This window comes from Ursus arctos, unplaced genomic scaffold (assembly GCF_023065955.2).
Source record: "Ursus arctos isolate Adak ecotype North America unplaced genomic scaffold, UrsArc2.0 scaffold_1, whole genome shotgun sequence".
Taxonomy (NCBI): domain Eukaryota; kingdom Metazoa; phylum Chordata; class Mammalia; order Carnivora; family Ursidae; genus Ursus; species Ursus arctos.
In genome coordinates this window covers 100,155,101-100,168,114 of record NW_026622763.1, presented here as the reverse complement: position 1 = coordinate 100,168,114, position 13,014 = coordinate 100,155,101, and the positions used below count along the sequence as shown (strand labels likewise).

At 38.1% G+C, this 13,014-nt stretch overlaps 1 protein-coding gene across 50 annotated transcripts in view; it reads left to right on the top strand.

The window, feature by feature from the left end:
• The window catches only part of TRIP12 (thyroid hormone receptor interactor 12), a 140,523-nt gene that overhangs the window by 15,592 nt on the left and 111,917 nt on the right, over positions 1 to 13,014 (top strand). For 8 of the 50 annotated variants that reach the window (XM_048214134.1, XM_048214140.1, XM_048214113.2 and 5 more), the window contains exon 2: positions 151 to 196. The exons of the other annotated variants lie outside the window; for them this stretch is intronic. The gene's annotated coding sequence lies outside the window, so the exon portion shown is untranslated. The remainder of the gene's footprint in view (positions 1 to 150; positions 197 to 13,014) is intronic. 50 annotated transcript variants of the gene reach the window in all.

Below are 13,014 nucleotides of genomic sequence, written 5' to 3'. Positions count from 1 at the left end.
TAAAATAAGTGAGAGCCTTATTCTGCAACAAGTGAGGGCCTGTTGTGTGCCCGGCAGACATACTGTACAAAACTTTGGACCTCAACTTTCAACATACAATCTCTTTTTTCTTCCTAAATGCCCTGTCTGCCTTTGCCTGCTGTTCCTTAGTGATGACTCCTACTGTCTGTACTTTTGCCTTCTTGAAGAGTCTTAGGTAAGTGGACTTAAACATAAAACAAACAAATCTCGTTTTAAAGGGTAGTTTTAGATTCATTAAAAAAAAGTTGCAGAGATGGTTACCTTGTACTCCTTACCCAGTTTTCCTTTTGCTAAGATCTTAAGATTAGTATATTTTTGATTCAGCTAATGAACCAGTATTGATACATTATTACTCCCTATACATTATTTGGATTTCCTTAGTTTTCTTCACCTAGTGCCTTTCTGTTCCAGGATCTCATCCAGTGTGCCACATTACATTTAGTGAGCATCTTTTAATTTTTGATTTATTTCTGATAATAAAGTACAGACTAAGTGATAGTTAAAACTTGAATAAAGAAAAACATAAAGAGAAAATTAAGAACCGATCTGTAATCTCTACCTGATACAACTAGTACAGACGTTTCTGTGTTTTCTTCTAGCTTTTGTTTTAATAAAAATGCGTCCATATTATGTTTTTCTGCATATTATTGTATGATGAACATTTTCCTATTTTGTTACTCTTTTTTGTTTGCTTTATATTTACTCTACCATAATTTATTTAACCTAATTCTTTTGTCAGGTTTTTAAAGAACTATTGTTAATGCTACAAGGAATAGCTTTGTATCTAAAACCAAGTTTTAATTTTTTGTGTTATTTTTTATTTTTTTAGAGAGTGCACGTGCTGATCAGCGGGGTGGGAGGGGCAGAGAGAGAATCCTAAGCAGACCCCTGCTCAGCGAGGAGCCTTTCAGGGCTCAGTCTCATGACCCTGAGACCACAACCCAAGATGAAATCAAGAGTCTGACACCTAACTGGCTGAGCCACTCCCTAAAGCCAGGTTTTTAAATGAGGGATCTCTGTCTCTTATCTTTGTATTAACTTGGAAAACGTTCTTGTGTGTGTGAGAGAGAGATGTGTGTGTGCTCATAGCATTTGGTCAAAGAATCAGAATGCTCCATACGACTCCTGTCTGTCCTGGCTCTTGCCCACCGCTCTGACGTGAGCTCTTCTTTCACCTGTTAGTGGCTCTCCCTGTTGCCTGGAATGCTCTTCCAGATCTTACATATCTGTCTCCTCATGCATGAGGTCTTGGCTCAGATATTACCCCTCAAAGAGGCCTTTCTTGGCTACCTTATCCATAATAACTCTTTTTTCTGATAGGAACATTTTGCCTGCAAATAATAGAAAACTTGACTAACTGGACCTTAAACAGATCAGGGTTTATTTTTCCTCATACAACGTGGTTCAGATACACAGTGGTTCCCGCAAGGCTCACGCTCTGTGTTTCTGCTCTGCCGCTCTCAGCAAGTGGTTCTCCTAAATAACCAGATAGCTCTGTCATGGCTTGAAGTCTTTCATTCCATCACATTTGAGGCAGGAAGGCAAAGATGGGACCTTTTTTTTTTTTTTTTTTTTTAAAGTAAGCCCTTTGCCCAGTGTTGGGTTTGAATTCACAACCCCAAGATCAAGAGTTGCATGCTCTCCTGCCTGAGCTACCCAGGTGCCCCATGGGGCCTTTTTTTTTTTTTTTTTTCTTTTTTTAAATACAGAAAGCAAAAGTATTCCTGAAGGATGCTCAGCATACCTCACCATACCTCTTATTTGGGGAGAGCTAGGGCATACCTCTGGCAAAAATAAGAGTAATGGTGTCATATGAATATAAGTTTAAACCACTGGCTTTTAAATGCTTTTGATCTTCAATCCGTGATAAGAAGTGCCCTCCTTTGCTTTACCAGTGTATGTGTAGAAATGTGTACGTAACTGAAGTAAATGTCAGACAGTACTTAAGCATTAAGCAGGCTGCTATTCTCTATTTCATTTAAAACTTATGACCTTTTAAGTCCAAGAATTCTTAACCTTTTCTTGTGGTATGGACCCTTTCACAGTCTTAAGCTGTGGACTCCTCAAAATAATTTTAAATTCCTACAATAATTGCATAAGACAAAACCCCCAATATATCAAATATTGAAATCTAGTTCTTAAACTGTTAAATTAGTATGCTGTAATATGTAATACTTATTTCTTTATTAGGACTTTTAATAACATGATCTAGCAGCTGTTCAAAGCAGTGAGGGGTGTAAATGATATTTTGAGGTATCTGCAACAATTGTAATGTGATAGGATAATATCTGTGATTTCTCTTGGTACAAAGCCAAAGGTACTGCCAATAATGCTGTGGTTTGTTGCCTATTCAGGATAGAAGGAAATGTTAAATTTCAGTTAGAGGTTAGTGAAATTATTTTTTTCAATCCAAGTTCATGAACTCCTGACTGTGAACCCCTGGTCTAAATTGATTTCAAGGCCCTAATCTTAAGTTTGAGAAAAAATACTGGCTTTGGCCCAATCATGACTCATCCCTTAGGGCCAGGGAGTAGCCTCCTTCCTGAGAGGTGAAGGGCTTTGTACCCCCTATAAGGCAGGATTCTTTTAGCAGGGAAGAGTGTGGAATAGATGGAATTTGGGTAGGGATTGTTATCTTCTGCCTTCTCCTGTCTGTAGTCCCCCCTCCTTTATTCTCTCTACCAATTGCTTAATTTTCCTCCCAGTACTATCCAGTGTTGTTAGTTAGTTAGGTAAATACCGCTGGGGAGAGACTACTCTTTGGTAAGTAATTGAGTAGCTGAGTAAGACCTGGCACTCCCATATCCCAACAGGTCTTGGCTTTAGTGTCCCCTCATTCTTCCCTCCCTTCCAAAAAACCAGTGCGACCCTTGTAAAGCCTTAAATGTGAGGAAATGTAGGTAAAGGTACTGCTTTGAAGTGCTCTACACGGAGGAGGTGCTTCTCCTGGTGGACTGGTGTAAAATGACTTGTGTCCATGCGGTTCCCCACCGGAGCAGAGAGATTTTTTCTTAATTTGTACATGAGGAATAAAAGAATTACTCAGTAAAGAGTTCTAGTCTGAGGACATTAATGTAAACCTCCCTGGAGTTAACAGTATGGCCCCACCCCCACCTTCATTTTTAAATGTTTTTATCTTTCACTTCAGGGCAATCTGCTTTTCCTTCAGCAGGCATTTTTTTCTTTTCCTTTTTAAAGTGGGTCGCGCCAAAACTGATTAATGCAAATTCTTGAAGCACTGGTTGTTATAGTTTTGGATTTTTTGTCTTGTTTTGCTTTAACTTGGGTGGTTAACTACAGTTCATTTTAAAGTTTCCTTAAAGCAATATTTCTGACTTAAAAGACACATCAGTGCCTTTTGCACAGTTGGACTGCAAACATCTGTTGATTGAATACATTTTTACAAGTCTACATATCTAGAATATCTGCCCCTCAGTCTTAAGGTTATGTTAAAGTTTTGATAGAAAGTAAACTAGTGCTTCCATTTGGATCACTGGACCTTCTGAGTCCTAGAGGAACTTCTTTTGGAACAGATAAGTGATATTATCCATGTTGGATTTAATTATTCTTGTTTGCTTTAGAAAAAGTTAGTAAATGCTTAAGTTGATCCAACATTAGGTATTGTGGAGTATTGTTGTTAGTTCTATGTAAATACTTTTGGTTTTCATTTTATTTTTATATTTAACAACATTGTTGGGAAACAAGAAAAAGTTACTGACTTTCTAACCAGTGTAAGGACTATGAAGTGGAAAAGGCATCATTACTTTATTAGAATAGAGAATAGGAAGATGGGTAAGTAGTGAAGAAATTGGATTATCAGTCAGGTTTAGTAAATGCATTAAAAAATATGTTCCATTCTACGTAGGAGTCTTTTCATTCTTAACAAATGATTATTTGTCTTTAAAATGTCACTTGGTTTATAGTACCTTTCAGTACCGGTTGGGAAGAGTCTGGCGTGTTACATTTTATTTGTTGACATATTTGAAGATCTAAAAGCAGCAGCTTTAGAATTTTCCTTTTTATGCAATACTTTGGAAGGCAGGAAACACTTTCAAAGCAAAACAGAATTTTTTTAAGCAGCTCTATCCAGATATGTAATTCCTACGCCATACAATTCACCCATTTAAAATCCACAGCGTTTTTAATATATTCACAGAGTTGTGCAACCATCGCCACGGTCTAATTTCAGAACATTTCGATGCTCCAAAATAAGCCCTGTACTCATTGGATTCTGTAAACTTCTAGGTTAAGTTTTAGAAATGACAATTCAGATGTGATGTGCTGTCTTTCTGTTAGTTAAAATCATACTAATTAAAAAAAAAACAAACTAGCCTTACCCATTTTGTAGAATGGGACTACAGACGGAAACTACTTGGTACTTGGATTTATCCTCCAAGGGGGGTTCATCCCGTTTGATAATTTTTCTACTTGAAATTATTATTTGAATATAAACAGCCTGTTAACTAGAAACTATGCATATTTATTGACTGTAACAGTGTCACTTGGACAAGGCTGGTTAGGAAACTGTTCTTGGAAGATGCCAAATTTACTTCAGAACCAAACTCAAGAGTGCTGCTCCTACCTGGTAGCGAGCCGTTTGTCAGTTCTTTTTGTTATTTCCAGGTAGAAGTCCAACTAACAGGTAAAAATTGAATTTTTGATTGGCTTCTACAAACTTCCATTCATTTTCTTACTATTTAGAAGTTTATACAAGATGTTTTGAAAGACATCAGCACTTTCTACATTACTGTCTTTGATATGCAGTTTGGTTGGCAGAGTTTAGGTGTGAATTAGGTCTTTGGTATTTCTTTTGTCATTTCAGTTGTTCGGGTGTTTTCAGATTTCCCTCTTAGACTCCTCTCTGGCTGTTTCTTGTTCATTCATTCGTTCATTCAATTACGTTTCCAGGCCTCTCTGAAGCTGTCTCTCTGTCTGAAATGCTGTCTTCCCGCCCCCCTCTCTTCTGGGCACATACCTGTTTATCAGTAAGAATTTTCATATCTCCACACTCTGAGAAGTGTATGGCCTCCCCTAAGGAAGGCTTGGGTTGTTCTTCTGTAATAGGTGCATCCACTAGTAGTAAGTCGGTTTTCACTCTAGTTTTTTGTCCACAGTTTGGTCTTTCGTTGGTCTGAGCTTCCCAGAGTTCCTTTGAGTCTTGCATGCATCCTACCAGAGATTCTAACGTCATTACTATCTGCTCACCTCACTTCCTTTAAAAGAGGACTAGGGCTAGCTGATGTCTCAGCACAAAACGATATCTTCCTTAACCCTTTTGCCAGTTCTGGTTTATTCTTACTGGTGATTCTTCTTTTCCAGAACAAATGCAACGGTCCTGTCTTATGTTTTGGCATTGCTTCCTCTTTCTACCTCTCCTCTAGTTTTGGCTATTTTTCTTATTACTTGTGGGCAAAAAATGACTGCACATAGAAATTTGGTGGCTGTGGTTTCGTTCAGTTCTCTTTCTCTTGCTTTTACTGCTACTACAAGTTGGTACTTGTATTAGATGTTTTTCATCTCAGTATTTTTCTTCTTTAAATTTTAATAAAGGATGGGAAAGAAAGGTACTAAATTTTATGATTTTTTAAATGATTTCTTGATAATTGATTTTAGTGTATTCAGCAATGCTTTTTGGTACAGTTTTTAGAGTGGTATCTTACTTTAGTGGTACCTTATGTGTTATCACTTAATGTTGTTTTTTTTTCACTTAGGGTTATGTATAGCATATAACAAGTCGAAAGTTACAAACTGGGTTTGATGCATATGAATTTATACTTTAAAAAAAAGATTTATGTATTTCTCTTAGAGAGTGAGTTATCGAGAGAGCAGGGGTGGGGTGGGGTAGAGGGAAAGAATCCCAAGCAGACTCCCTGCTGAGCATGGATCCCAATGTGGGGCTTGATCTCACGACCCTGAGACCACAACCCAAGCCAAAATCAAGAGTCAGCCGCTGAATTGATTGAGCCACCCAGGAGCCCCTGAATTTATACTTTTAAAAGGCATCATAAAAGAAAATTGGTCTGAGAGGAGACTGGAGTTCTAATCTGATTTCAATTTTAGATACTTGAGCATTGATGAATTTCTTTTGAATCTCTTCTGTTAGATAGGAGTAATATTTGTTCTTGCTATAACTCTGGGAGTGTTAAGATTAAAGAGAGAGACATACGTTACAAGTATACAAGGTACTCATATAGAACAACAGTATACAAAAACTTTATAGTTTTGTCTTTGTTATCGGAGAAAATGGTGAATCTCCATGAATGAGTCAGACTTAAAAGAACATCTGAATTTGGAGGCATAAAAAGTAAACTAGGACTTAAAGATTTTTTTTTTAAGATTTATTTATTTATTTATTTGACAGAGAGAGAGAGAGAGACAGCCAACGAGAGAGGGAACACAAGCAGGGGGAGTGGGAGAGGAAGAAGCAGGATCCCAGCGGAGGAGCCCGATGTGGGGCTCGATCCCAGGACTCTGGGATCACGCCCTGAGCCGAAGGCAGACGCTTAACGACTGAGCCACCCAGGAGTCCCTAAAGTAAAGATTTTATTAATTTATTTGTCAGAGAGAGAGAGAGGGCGCACATGCACAAGCAGGTCGAGTGGCAAGCAGAGCAGGCAGAGGGAGAAGCAGGCTCCCCGCTGAGCAAGGAGCCGAATGCGAGACTCCATCCCAGGACCCCTGTGATCATAATCTGAGCTGAAGGCAGATGCTTAACCAACTGAGCCACCCAAGTGTCGCCCCCCCCCTCCCGTTTTTTAAGATTTTATTTAAAAAGTAAACTGGGGCTTAAAAAAAATTCAGGGGCGCCTAGGTGGCTCAGTCGTTAAGCGTCTGCCTTTGGCTCATCAGGCTCCTCCCCTGGGAGACTGCTTCTTCCTCTCCCACTCCCACTGCTTGTGTTCCCTCTCTCGCTGGCTGTCTCTCTGTCAAATAAATAAATAAAATCTATAAGAAAAAAAAATTCAGCACTGTGTCACCTAGAGTTACTACTTGAGATCAGCTACCCATGTTTGTCTATTGAAATCTTTTAAGAATGGAATGAGGAAGCTGAGCCTCAGGAGCAATTAACTGTGAAACCAATAGCGCAGATATTCTTACCTGTTGTCTCTACTCTGGGTGTATCTGCTTTACCTCTCTCAAGACTGCTTCCTAATGTGGCTGTCTTAAACATAATACTAGACTTTATCATTAACCATCTAGGTACTCAATCTGAGTACCTTGGGGAAGGACTCTGAGTGGTTCAGCATAGAGCATTTACAGAGTCCTGAACCCTCGTTAACTTGTGGTAGGTGTTGTGGGATACAGGGGCTTGTCATGTAGTATGTTAACAGCTTCTATAAGAGTCTGTGAGACTACATTGAATAGAGAGAGAAATAGATGAACCATGGCTGTCTAGTACATGTATTCCCTTGTAGTATTTAATGACATATCTAAATTTGCAAAGTACTGTGGAGGTCTTCAGAGTTGTAATATGCAGAAGCATCGAGATTTAAGGGAATATTTTTAAAAACTCGAATACACAAGATTTCAGGTGAACTTTAGTGGGGGCAAGTGCAAGGTAATGAATCAGAGAAAAATCGATCTAAACCTTGCCAGTGGATAATGAACTTCGAGTTACTTGCCATTTGACTAGTAAAAGTATTTAGATACTGCTCTGGAAGTGTGCTTACTTTCCCACTGTGGGATATTCTAGTCCTATTTTTGCTATTGATTTCTATTCATTTGTATTCATTGTGGTCAAAGAATATGCTCTGTGTGATTTCAGTTCTTTGAATTTGTTGGTTTACTGTATGAGGCCCAGTGTATGGATAGTTTCTGTCAGTATTCTATCTGTGCTTGAAAAGAATGTCATTTGCAGTGCTATATTTGTCCCCATTAAGTCTATTGATCGTATTATTGTTCACATCCGTATCCAAACTAATTTAGTCTTTGGTTGTCTTGTTAATATCAGTTACTGAGAGAGGTGTTTTAACATTCTGGATTTGTGTATTTTTCAGTTTTTGTTTTAAGGTTTTAAGAGCTGATGAAGAATTGCTATCTTCCTGGGGCACCTGAGTGGTTCAGTTGGTTGAGTGTCCAACTGTTGTTTTGGTCAGGTCATGATCTCAGGTCTTGGGATCTAGCCCCGAGTTGGGCTCTGTGCTCAACAGGGAGTCTACTCGAGATTCTCTCCTTCTCCTGCTCCTCCCCTGCTCATTCTCTCCCTCTTCTCTCTCAAATAAATAAATAAATAAATAATTCTTTACGAAAAAGGGAATTTCTATCTTCCTGAATTGAATCTTTTATCATTATGAAGGAACTATTTTTTAAAAAATTATTTACTTTTACTTTATTTTTTTAAAGTAAGCTCTATACCCAGTGTGGGGCTTGAACTCATGGCCCCGAGATCAAGAATCACATGCACAGATTGAGCCAGCCAGGTGCCCCCTGAAGAAACCATTTTTTATCTCTAGTGATGTCTTTTTAAAACTTGTAATGTCAGTTTTTTAACACTAATAAACTACGCCAGCTTTTTTTGTCTAGTGTTTGCATGATATTTTCTAACTTCTTACTTCATTTCTCTATCCTGGTGTTTTAGATCTGTCTCTTCTAGTTGAAATGTTTTGAAAGTCCAACCAGAGATTGAATTTTACCATGTTATTTTCTAATTTGTTGCCCTCATTTGAATTTATTGTTTTTAATAGATGTATGATGCTAGTCTTTGGTTACTTTAGAAACTAAAATAGTATATCTAACAAGGTGTATAATGAACTGGTACCTTCACTTGCAGAAAACACAAAGACCTCAGAATAGTAACTCAGTTTACCAAGCTCCTGTTGGCTTTAAGATATTGTTGTCATTTTACTTTAATACGTTTTTAAAACTTTAGATAGTATAATTTCATAGAATTAGTGTTCGTTTACATTTATCTGTTTGTCACCCTCATTTATTCTTGCATCTCGGTAACTATATCAGGGTCATTTTCTTTTGATTGCTGGTGGAAAAACTCGGTTTTTAATCTGGCAAAAGCTTAATTCTTCTTTTAAATAACTATTTATTTGTGAGGAGGGGGGAAAGAGGGGCATAGGAGAGAGAATCATAAGCAGGCTCCACTCCCAGGGTGGAGTCCGACGTGAGACTTGATCCCCGACCCTGAAATCATGACCTGAATGGAAACCAAGAGTTGTGTGCTTAACTGACTGAGCAACTCTGGGGCCCCAAAAGCTTAATTCTTTAAGGATAATTTCATTTGGTATAGAATTCTCAATTGGCATGTATCTTTAGTGTGCTGAAGAAAATAAAATTCCACTGTCTTCTGGCTTCCATTGTTTCTTTCAAGAGGTCAGCTGACAGTCTGTAAAAAGTAATTCCCTCCTTTCCCTTGTGCTGTAAGATTTTCACTGTCTTTGGTATTTTGTTTCATTACATATTTTCATTATGGCATGTCTAGGTAAATGTCTTTATATTTATCTTGTTTAATCATTTGGGCTTCCTGAATTTAAGGGTTGGTATCTTTTCACCAATGCCAGAAAATTCCAAGCCAATAAATGTTTAGATATGCCTCACCATGTCTTTGTTCTTGTACTTCTGAAATTGTGACTAAACATATGTTTGAACATTTTACTTTTATCCTTATTATATCTTCTTTATTTTTAATCTTTTGGCTTCTATGCTGCATTCTGTGTAATTTATATCTTAATGCTTTGCCTAACTTTCTGCCAGACCTGTCTGTTGAGTTTTATTTTTATTTGCATATTAGAAATTCTTTTTGGTTCTCTTTCAAATCTGTCCCTTTGAATAGTTTTTTTTTTGGTTACCTTTAGTTTTTTCAGTTTTGGCCTTCGTATCTTTAAACAGAGAGCATTTTGTTTAAGATTTGTCTGATAACTCATCTGAAATCTGTGTGACTGTTTCTGTTGTTTGTTTTTGCAAATCCTTGTTCACAGTACCTTGTTTACTTACGTGTACTCTGTGGTGTTCACTGTCTGTAGTTTATTTGTAGAGGCTTCCTGAAGCCTGGAATAGAGAAGATGTGCTTTGCTTCTGTCAGGGATATAGGTACACTAAGACTTTGCTACCCAAAGTGTAGCCCTTGGGCTGGCAAGGGAGCTTGTTAGAAATGCAGCATTTCATGCCCGTACCTGTATTTTAATAAGAATCTGTATTTTATTTTTATTTATTTATTTATCTATTTATTTATTTATTTTATTTATTTGTTTTTTAAAGATTTTATTTATTTATGTGACAGAGAGACAGCCAGAGAGAGAGGGAACACAAGCAGGGGGAGTGGGAGAGGAAGAAGCAGGCTCCCAGCGGAGGAGCCCGATGTGGGACTCGATCCCAGAACGCCGGGATCACGCCCTGAGCCGAAGGCAGACGCTTAACGACTGCGCTACCCAGGCACCCCTATTTATTTATTTTTTTTAAAGATTTTATTTATTTATTTGACAGAGACAGCCAGTGAGAGAGGGAACACAAGCAGGGGGAGTGGGAGAGGAAGAAGCAGGCTCCCAGCGGAGGAGCCTAATGCGGGGCTCGATCCCAGAATGCCGGGATCATGCCCTGAGCCAAAGGCAGACGCTTAACGACTGAGCCACCCAGGCGCCCCAAGAATCTGTATTTTAATGAGATCCCCCAGGCCACTCTCAGGCAGGCTGAATATTGAACAGCCCTGCATTAAAAAATTGACAAGATTGGGAAAATTCTGGTTTCAGGTTTCTTGGATTATTCAGATTATTGAAATTTCAGATTATTCAGAATATACTAGAAATCTTGTAAATTCATGTACAGATTTTCAGATACAGGTTTTTTTAATTTTCTTTTTATCTCCCTCGATGACTCCTTCTGTCCTCACTGCTTAGCAGCAAGGTGATTTAGCAGTTGGGTGGGATGGGGATAGGCATATATCCGGTCATCTCAGTCCTCAAGGTATAGCCCAGAGTGGTGTTTTTTATTTTGTTTTGTTTTGTTTTAATTATAAAGACTAAAATTTGAAATAAGATTAGGTTCCTGTAGTTTGGGTTTGGAGAGTCAAGTGGGAAAATCTTTATAAAGAAGTGATCAACATCATTAATAAGGAAATAAAATTCAAACAGTGAGATACCACTACACATCCATGAGAGTGGCTCACTTTTAAAAGACTGATAACACCGTGTGTTGACAAGGTCATGGAGCAACGGGAATTCAAATACTTATTGGTAGGAGTGTAAAGTATAGCTGCTTCGGGAAAGGTCTGATGGTTCCTTTAGAAGTTAATCATAAAGGATGATCTAGAGATCCTACTCTTAGTATTTATTTAAGAGAAATGAAAGCATATGTTCATTGAAAGACTTGTAGAAGAGTGTTTGTAGCAGCTTTATTCATAATGGCCCAAACCTAGAAACAGTCCATGTGCCCATCAACAGAAGAATGGATAAACAAAGTGATCTAATCCCCTGGGGGAATGCTCCTCGGCAGTACATACTGATGCACTCAGCCACATGAGTGAATCTCAGGATATACTGAATCAGAGAAGCTTTGTACAGGAGTACACATTCTGTGGTTCAATTTACAGGAAATTGTATAAGAGGTAAAACTGATCTCTGGTGAGAAAAATTAGAATGGTGGTTTTTAGAGTTGGGAGAAGCGCAGGATTGATTGGCTAGGAGCACAAAGAAACTTTCTTGGGTGATACTCTAGCTTGATAAGGGTTTAGGCTACACATTTATTTAGGACTTAGGTGTATACATTTGACAGTTCATTAACTTTATACTTAAGATTTGTACATTTCATTGTATGTAAATTTAACTGAAAACTTGAAACAAAATTTGCACCCTAGTTAATGATACACACAAAGTATAATGATGTCTGCAGCTTACTTTGAAATGCTTCAAAAATAGGATGGCTGTTTGGCAGACAGGGATGGATCAGTGAATAGATAGGAGATCAGCAGACTGCTACTCCTGAAAGCTTAGGTGATGGAATTGTGGGTATTTATTGAGCAGTTCTCAAGTTTTTGTATTTTGAAAATTTCATAATTGTTGGGGAGAAGAAGGTAGTGAGAAGTGAAAAAGATTACAATGAGTTCAGGAAGGGAATTGGATTTGTGCAACTAGCCCTTTTTTACACATTTTCAATTTGTATTTGTGCCATTTTAAGAGCAGTAACTATTCTTTTGATTTAAAAATGGCTTTTAATTTTTTGATTTAATCATTTTATTTCAGCCGAGAAAATTTTGTTTAGGCTAGAAAGCATGAGAACCACTGGTCCATAACTACTTCAGCATGCCGAAGACTCTTGTAACTCACCATCATTGCTGTGTGTCTCCACTTACATATATGTAAAAGATCCAGTGCTCAGTTTAGAAGAAGGGCTTTTGTTCATATAGTTTTTTGGTCCACATGGGCTAGTTTCACTTTGTTTTCATTGTATTCCATGTTTACATGTTATTTACGTGTTCTTGCTTAAGGTGCTATCAGTCAGTACTTGAGATTTATTAGCAGGATGCTGAAGTGTGGACTGCCTGAAGTGGAGGCGTTTTGTCTTTTGCTCGAATGGAGTGGTATGGGTAGCTGTTGAGCACCACTGCGCATAAGTGGGAGAAGTGTTGCACTGACTCTGCGTCCTCTGGAGTTTACTGTTAGGCAGTTGGATCTTACAGTAGAAGAAGACTTGTGCTCAGCTGCTTATAAGGGAGTACTTACTTCTACACTTAGGAGCTATGGAAACAGGACTGTAGGAAGATGTATAGGGTCACTGCCATGGGGGACAGGGTTTGTTTTCTTTTGTATCTTTACCTCTGAAAGATGTGCCTTCTTTGATAATCTTACAGTGTGTTAAGAGTTGGGAGGCAAGGATTTAAAGGATGAATTAATGAAATGTAGGTTGACACATTTAGGTCAAGGATGATTTGTTCTATATCCAGAAGCTTAATTTTTCTCATTTCTGATAAAAGCGAAATCTCTGTGGACATATTTTTTAAAAAAGCAAGCGGTGATGACTCTGAAAACAAAAGCAAGTGTCCTTTCCCTTCTA